Here is a 7,403-nt window from a genome sequence, read left to right as displayed (position 1 = left end):
TGTCGACATGTTTTTGAAGTGAAAATTTGCATCACTGGCATTATTTTGAAATTTATTTGCCTCAGTGCATGATTTTTCGTCATTTTTTGAGGTTATGGCTAACCATGACGTGATGGTGATTTTTGATATCGGCTGAGGTAAGTAAAAGTTCTCTTTATTTTCAAAGAAATATTTATTTGAGGTAAATAAATATATGCACTTTGAATAAAAAAACAAAAATCTTCCAGCCAGACAAATGTTATTAGGATTAAGTTAAGATTTTTTTATTCAGAAATACGACCTATTGGTCAGAGGGAAATATTTCTTTGATTCAAAGAAATATTAACTAAAGGCAAAAATATACATTCTAAATCAAATGAATAACTCATTGTTCAAAATTAATGTGTCATGAACGGGAATAAATAGTTCTTCCAAATGAGGAAATGTGAATTGATAGCCTGAAATATATTTTAAGGTAAGGCTAATATTTTATATGTTCAAAACATTATTTCGCCCCTGGAGATGCCCGAATCGAAATTTTAGACCTGCTTTGAATCTATAATTGTAGCACTTTAATAGGTTTTAAGCGGATATATAGGGCTTAATTCTATACATTGAAGTCCTATTTTGGCCTTTAAACGTGGCACATACTTTTATTTCTACCACTTTCAAGGTCTAAAGTAGGGCCTCGTGAGACCCTCCTGTAGGCCTCCAAGTCCTACGTACAATATAACGCGTTTCTATTGCACTTAATTTATTTTTGAAATTACACAATCGCACGTACGTTTTACTTACAAACCTAATCGTACGCTCAGACGCTTTGAAAAATTACACTCGCTGGGGATTCGAACGCTACCTAAAACTAGCTAAACCTAAATCTACCGTACGCCCTATAGCCGATTGAGCCATCGAAGCGCTTAGACCTTGTTAAAAAAATCTCAGCCAAAAGGTGTTTTGCTGAAAAGTCAGGGCTAACTGAGGAATATATATTTTTATTTTTTTGTTTTATGCATCTAATGAGTAGATGGTTTTAAAAAGGACTGATAAAAATCTTTAAATTAACTTTTTATTAATTTAAATTCTAATAATGAAATGTTTAATTAAACTACTTAATTAAACAATCGTTTGTACACTTTTTTCAACCTTTCACAATTTCTTTTTTTTCAAATTCTTTTGTATTCACTGACACAAAGATGATTTATTTTGAATTTTTTTGATTAGGTTATTAGTTTATGCTTTCCAAATTACGAAATACATTCAAAAATTTCTCATCTATGCATAAAAAGGCGTACAGTGTAAGCATACAAGAAAAGTTTGTATTTATTTTGTATCTTTGAAAAACTAAACTAATAGTGAATCAGAAAAATTTTGAACTAAATTATCTTTGTCTCATTGAGTATACTTCATTATTATACTTTTAGAACTGTTTTCTTATAAAAACGTTATTTGAGCAATTCAATGGAAAAACATCTCAATAATTTCAGCTATTGTTCTGCTGTAAAATATATTCACAGCAATGGATTAAAATTCGGAATCATGAACTGTTTTCTTAAAGTTGTCAATTATGATTGCGGACTGCGAGAATATATCAATGTTAATTTATATGCATGTAGCTATTGTACAACAAATTTCTCATAACGATGTTTTCCCAGCCCGAGGCGACAAATTTTAGGCACGATACTAGAATGTTTTTACAAAATGCTCTCTTCTTGATGATGTGATTGCTATTCCTTTTGCACCTCTCATCACAGTGTGTATTTATACATATGAATATCGAAAAAGAACTGCATATTGGTATGCCCGTTAATCAACAGGAATTAGAATAAAAACATTTCTAAATTATTCTCATGAGTATAACTTATTTGGACCGTCTAGCCTTAAACTGTTGTTATTATTTTCTCATTTCATTTTATTTATTCAATTTTTATTAAGTTTGCATTTCTTTGTTATTTTTCATAATCTTCTATTTATTCATGCATTATTAGATATTATTCAAAAATTTTTTTACATATCATTGGGGAATTATCTAATGCGTCTATTCCTTATCATTCTTTATCATCATTTATTATCCTGCATAATTTTACTATTTGTGTATTGAATGTATATACTTATTTAATTAATATAATGATATGTTAAATAATATAATTAAATTAAATGGAGTTTTTGTGTTTCAATTATATGTTAATTTAAGTAGAAATACGCTTTGAAATTCTTTGAATCGTCAGCAAAAAAGTCAGGACCCGACAGAAATCATCAGCACAGAATTTCTGATGAATCCTGACTTTTTTAGCAGGCAAAACAAGCTAGTCCCAAATTAGAACTTCAAACATTATTAATTTTACCAAGGAGCTCATGAAGGTCCAAAGCAGGACATGAGTCTCGATCGAAAAGGCCTTACGAGCGAAAGAAGACCCAGAATTATCAAATAGGGCCATAATGAGGACCAATAAAGTTCTCACTGAGGGCTCGTAGGTACAAAATAGGTCTCATACAGGGTATTTAGGTCTAAAGAAGACTTAAAATTTCGACTCGGGTGTCCATCAAGTGGAAAGTACACAGCGATGACTACGATGCTAACGCAACATGGAAACTCTAAGGCGCAAAGCCGTATTTAACCCTCACCATAAATGCCAAAGACATATTTCTTCAAATCCAAAACATGGATATTTAATTTAACAACATATTTCTCTTCTCTAAAGAAGTAATCAATTGAATAAAAATTACGCCAAATTATTAAATGTTTTATTTCAAAAAATATATGACTTCGTTGGAATAAATTTTTGTTTGTTATGAGTAGTTGAATTCTAGTAATCAAATAGAATAATTCCTCCAACTAAAAAAAACAAATATTTATGTAATATTGTTCATATAAATAAATTCTCCATTGCGATACATGCATTTCATTTAAAGTAATGAAAACTGAACTGCAAATTAAAACACTGAAATTGGATTTCTTTTGAATATAAAACTTTTTAAATTCAAAATTAAAAAAGTTTTTTATTGAAAAATGTTTACACGTATAAATTGAAAGCTTTTAATAATGTTTAATTGAATTTTGAATTAATATTTTATTTAATTTTAAATTAACTTCCGTCGAATAGCAAGATTAAAAATTCTAAACTTTGATGAATTGTACAGTTCAAATATTTATGGTAAAATAAGATAATTACACACTATCACTGTCAGTGGTTTAAATTGCATAATAAATCAATAAAATTGTAAAGTAAAAAATATACCTCTTTAAAAAAAAATTTTTTGAATTATTTGTAATCTTAAAATCATTTTTTCAGAATAAAAAAAAATGTAAAGGATCCCGCACTAAATGTATGAGAAAATGGCTTTCGATGGATTTAGCTGAAACTTTGTAATATTTAAGGTTATAAGTGCCAGATGAAATATCCGTAAAAAAATCTAAAAAAATGGACAGTTTTAGCGCTATGCGGCGCCAAGCGCTCAAGATCAGTGAATGAAACGAATTACAACAGATTTTGTTACAAAAGCGATGACAACATAGAAATCACGGTTCAGATCGTGGTCTGTCATATTTTCGCCTACACCGTTGACTCATATAGCGCGCTTCTCAAAACGATCAAACGCTAAGCGCCCAAGATTTTAACTTGACTAATTAATCACTTCTTTAAAGACAGAAATGGTACCCAAAGTAACATTAGTAACTATTGCGCACATACCGATAATAACATTCACCCTTCGCAAGAGGGTTAAACGCTAAGCGCTCAAGATCAACTAATAAAACCAATCCTAGTAACTTTAGCGACAAAAGCGATGTCACTATAAGAATCACGCATCAGAAATTAGTCAGTAATATGTTTTGCTAAACCAATGAGTTATATTCCGTGCTTCTCGAAACGATCAAACGCTAAGCGCCCAAGATTTGAACTTGACTAAGTAAGTACTTTTTTGAAGAGAGAAATAGTATCCAAAGTAACATTAATAACTAGTGCGCACATCGATAATAACAGTGTACCCTTCGCCAGAGGGCTGAACGCTAAGCGCCCATGATCAGCGAATAGAACCAATCCTAGTAGCTTTAGCGACACAAGCGATGTCTGTATACGAAACACGCATCAAGAAGTGATCAGCAACATGTTTAACCAAACCAATGACAATATGAGTCAACACCGTTGACTCATATAGCGCGCTTCTCAGAACGGGCAAACGCTAAGCGCAGAAAATTTGAACTTAACTAAGAAATCACTTTTCAAAGGCCTTTCACAAAAGAAATGACAGACAAACATGTTACTGACTACTTCTTGATGCGTGTTTCGTATACAGACATCGCTTGTGTCGCTAAAGCTACTAGGATTGGTTCTATTCGCTGATCATGGGCCCTTAGCGCTCGGCCCTCTGGCGAAGGGTACACTGTTATTATCGATGTGCGCACTAGTTATTAATGTTACTTTGGATACCATTTCTATCTTTAAAAAAGTAATTACTTAGTCAAGTTAAAATTATAGGCGCTTAGCGTTTGATCGTTTCGAGAAGCACGCAATGTAACTCATTGGTTTGGCTAAACATATTACTGACTACTTTCTGATGCGTGATTCTTATAGTGACATCGCTTTTATCGCTAAAATTACTAGGATTTGTTTTATTCGCTGATCTTGAGCGCTTAGCGTTCAACCCTCTTGCGAAGGGTTGAATGTTATTATCGGTATGTACACACTAGTTACTAATGTTACTTTGGGTACCATTTCTGCCTTTAAAGAAGTCATTTTCACCGAAAGCCATTTTCCCATACATTTAGTGCAGAAATTTAAAAAATTAGTATATTGAAACATTTAAAAATCTTTAAAAAGCTGCTTTTTCGAAATCTTTAGAAATTTGAATTTCGTTTAAAATTTATTGAAATGTTCTCAAATCTTTCAACTATCTCTACATTATTTTTCGAAATCTGAGCAAATCGTTTAAACTGTTTCGAAATATTTTTAAATTTTCCCAAGACTCTTTAAGAAAATATTTTTATTCTTTCGAAACCTTTAAAAATTTTAAATTATTTCTGAAATTATTTAAAATCTACTTAAATATCATTTAAACTGATTCGAATTTTTCGTGAGATTGTTTGAAAAATTTCTTGTGGCTTCTTGCGACCCTCAATACTAATAATATTTTTCTGTTTTGTGGCTTCGGAGTCCGTAAACGATGAAGAAGATTTAAATTTCCGTCAGACGTTTCGGCTTCATATATGGGCCCTCTGCAGTGATTTTTACTAGAAAAAGGTTTTTGGTACATTACACTTTTTTCCTAAGATAGATTTTTGTGCGTCGAATTTTTTTTGTACATAAAAATAGTTATTGTTCCATATAACTAAATTATAATAAAAATCTTTAAACGTTTATATTTAATACTGATTTTTATTTATTGTTTACTTTTTAATGAGAATGAAGAGCGAAACTGCAGTTATAAATCTAAACGGGAAAGCAGAAAATATGAATGGAAATCAAAACACAACAACATTGAAAATTGCAACGTCTTGCATTTGGGGATCTGAGAGACGGATAATCAGACAAATAAAAAAAAATTCCAGCTGTACGGGTACATTCTCGTTGCGCGCTATGCGTGCAGCACTTCGCGCCAAGTTTGAGCGCACCTTGGGCGCGCGAGTACGCACTCGCGCTTCGCTCTTGTTTTCGTAAGTTTCATGCATAAACTTGAACTACATTTTTTCAAATATCATCAATATTATAACTTAAATCGAAAACTGTGGTTTTAACTTCTGAGGCCTTCTATGGTATCTATAGCTTTGACGATTACATTCTCAGTACGAAACTCGCGCTTCGCGCTCGATAATTTATATCCATTTGAAAAACTTGATCAAGATCATTTGTAAATCTTGTTCAACTCTACTAAAAACAACGTTTTAAACTTACGGATCTGTTAAAAACAAAAATGGCATATTTTTGAAAATGGTCCAAATTTTTGAACTTTTGTTTAATTAGGAAATTTCATGAGAATAGTTTCGAAATACATATATTTTATATTTAGTAGAAATTTGGATTGATATTTCTTAACCTATACACATACATTTTTTTTCCTTTTTTTAAAAGTTTTCAAAATGTTGAAAAGCATATAACTTTTTCAATTTTTATCGAATTTAAACATGTCATGAGGATAATTTTCAAGTCTTTTTTCCACGTACCAGAAAATTTGGCAAACATTTTTAAAACTCATAAAGATTTTTTTTTCAAATTTTAAAAAGCTCTATCTTTTTGAATTTTTGTCGAATCGAAAAATTTAACTGAGGTACTTTTTAAACATATTTGATATCTAATGAAGAAATTAAATGAACTTTCCTAATCTATCAGAAAAATATATTTTTGTTTTCTGAACATTTTCAAAATTTTGAAAAGCATATAAGTTTTCTAACTTTCATAGAAATAAAAACTTTTATTTTTATAATTTTTAATTCTTCTACCTATCTATAAAAAATGTTCAGAAAAATTTCTAAAATAAAAAAAAATCAAATTTCGAAAATGCTCTCAATTTTTCAATTTTGGTGTTAAATATCGGCTTAATGAACTTAACCTTCATTTTGGGAACCTTAAAAAGTGTGTCAAAGGCTGTCTCGATTGGACAAATCCTTCAAAAATTAGTGTGGCTACAACTATCAGGTAATCATACATACAGACATACAGACAGACATACAGACAAGTAGACATACAGACAGACACCGACAAAATTTTATAATTTTCGGACTCTGTTAGTTACGATTACATTACACTCTCATGAATAAGAATGTGAAAATGACAATTAAGAAATTATACATTTGAAAACCCGTGATGCTAAAGGCAAATAATTGAAATTAATAATCTGTTTTTATATGTTGTCCACAAATTATACAGGATTTTTAAATTCTTTGTCCCTTTTATTTTTTTCGCATGAGATACAAAATCAAAAATTACAAGGTATAAATTTAGAACCTGACAGGCGGAAATGCAAATAATTAAGAATGGTAATTAAAAATAGACTTGAGATACGAAAGACAGGTAATGGAATGTGGAAAAAACTATTTTTTTTGAATTGCCTAAATATTTAATAAGGGCCAATTGTTCTTGAGTCTTATGGGTTTTATTATTTTGCTAAACTTCTTTCTGCTTTCTTATTTATTGTTTTTTTTTTATTTTATTCCCCCCCCCCCATTTTTTAAATATAAAACATCATAAAAAGCAAAGATTGAAAAGTTATGAAAATGTAAGCCTGAGATACGAAAAAATAGAATCAAGTAAAAGTACAAAGTTATAAATCTACACCTGATATGTACCCAGACCAAATACGAGGGTAGTTCAATAAGTCCTCAGAATGACCAACAGATGGCACGCGAATCGCTCCAAATCATCTGTTTTCAGTCAGCACCACTCCCGAATAGATATATGGTGCAGTCACAGTCCACATCTTCTGAGTTTACG

Source organism: Belonocnema kinseyi, chromosome 3, assembly GCF_010883055.1.
Source record: "Belonocnema kinseyi isolate 2016_QV_RU_SX_M_011 chromosome 3, B_treatae_v1, whole genome shotgun sequence".
Taxonomy (NCBI): Eukaryota; Metazoa; Arthropoda; class Insecta; order Hymenoptera; family Cynipidae; genus Belonocnema; species Belonocnema kinseyi.
Note: the sequence above shows the minus strand (reverse complement) of the source record.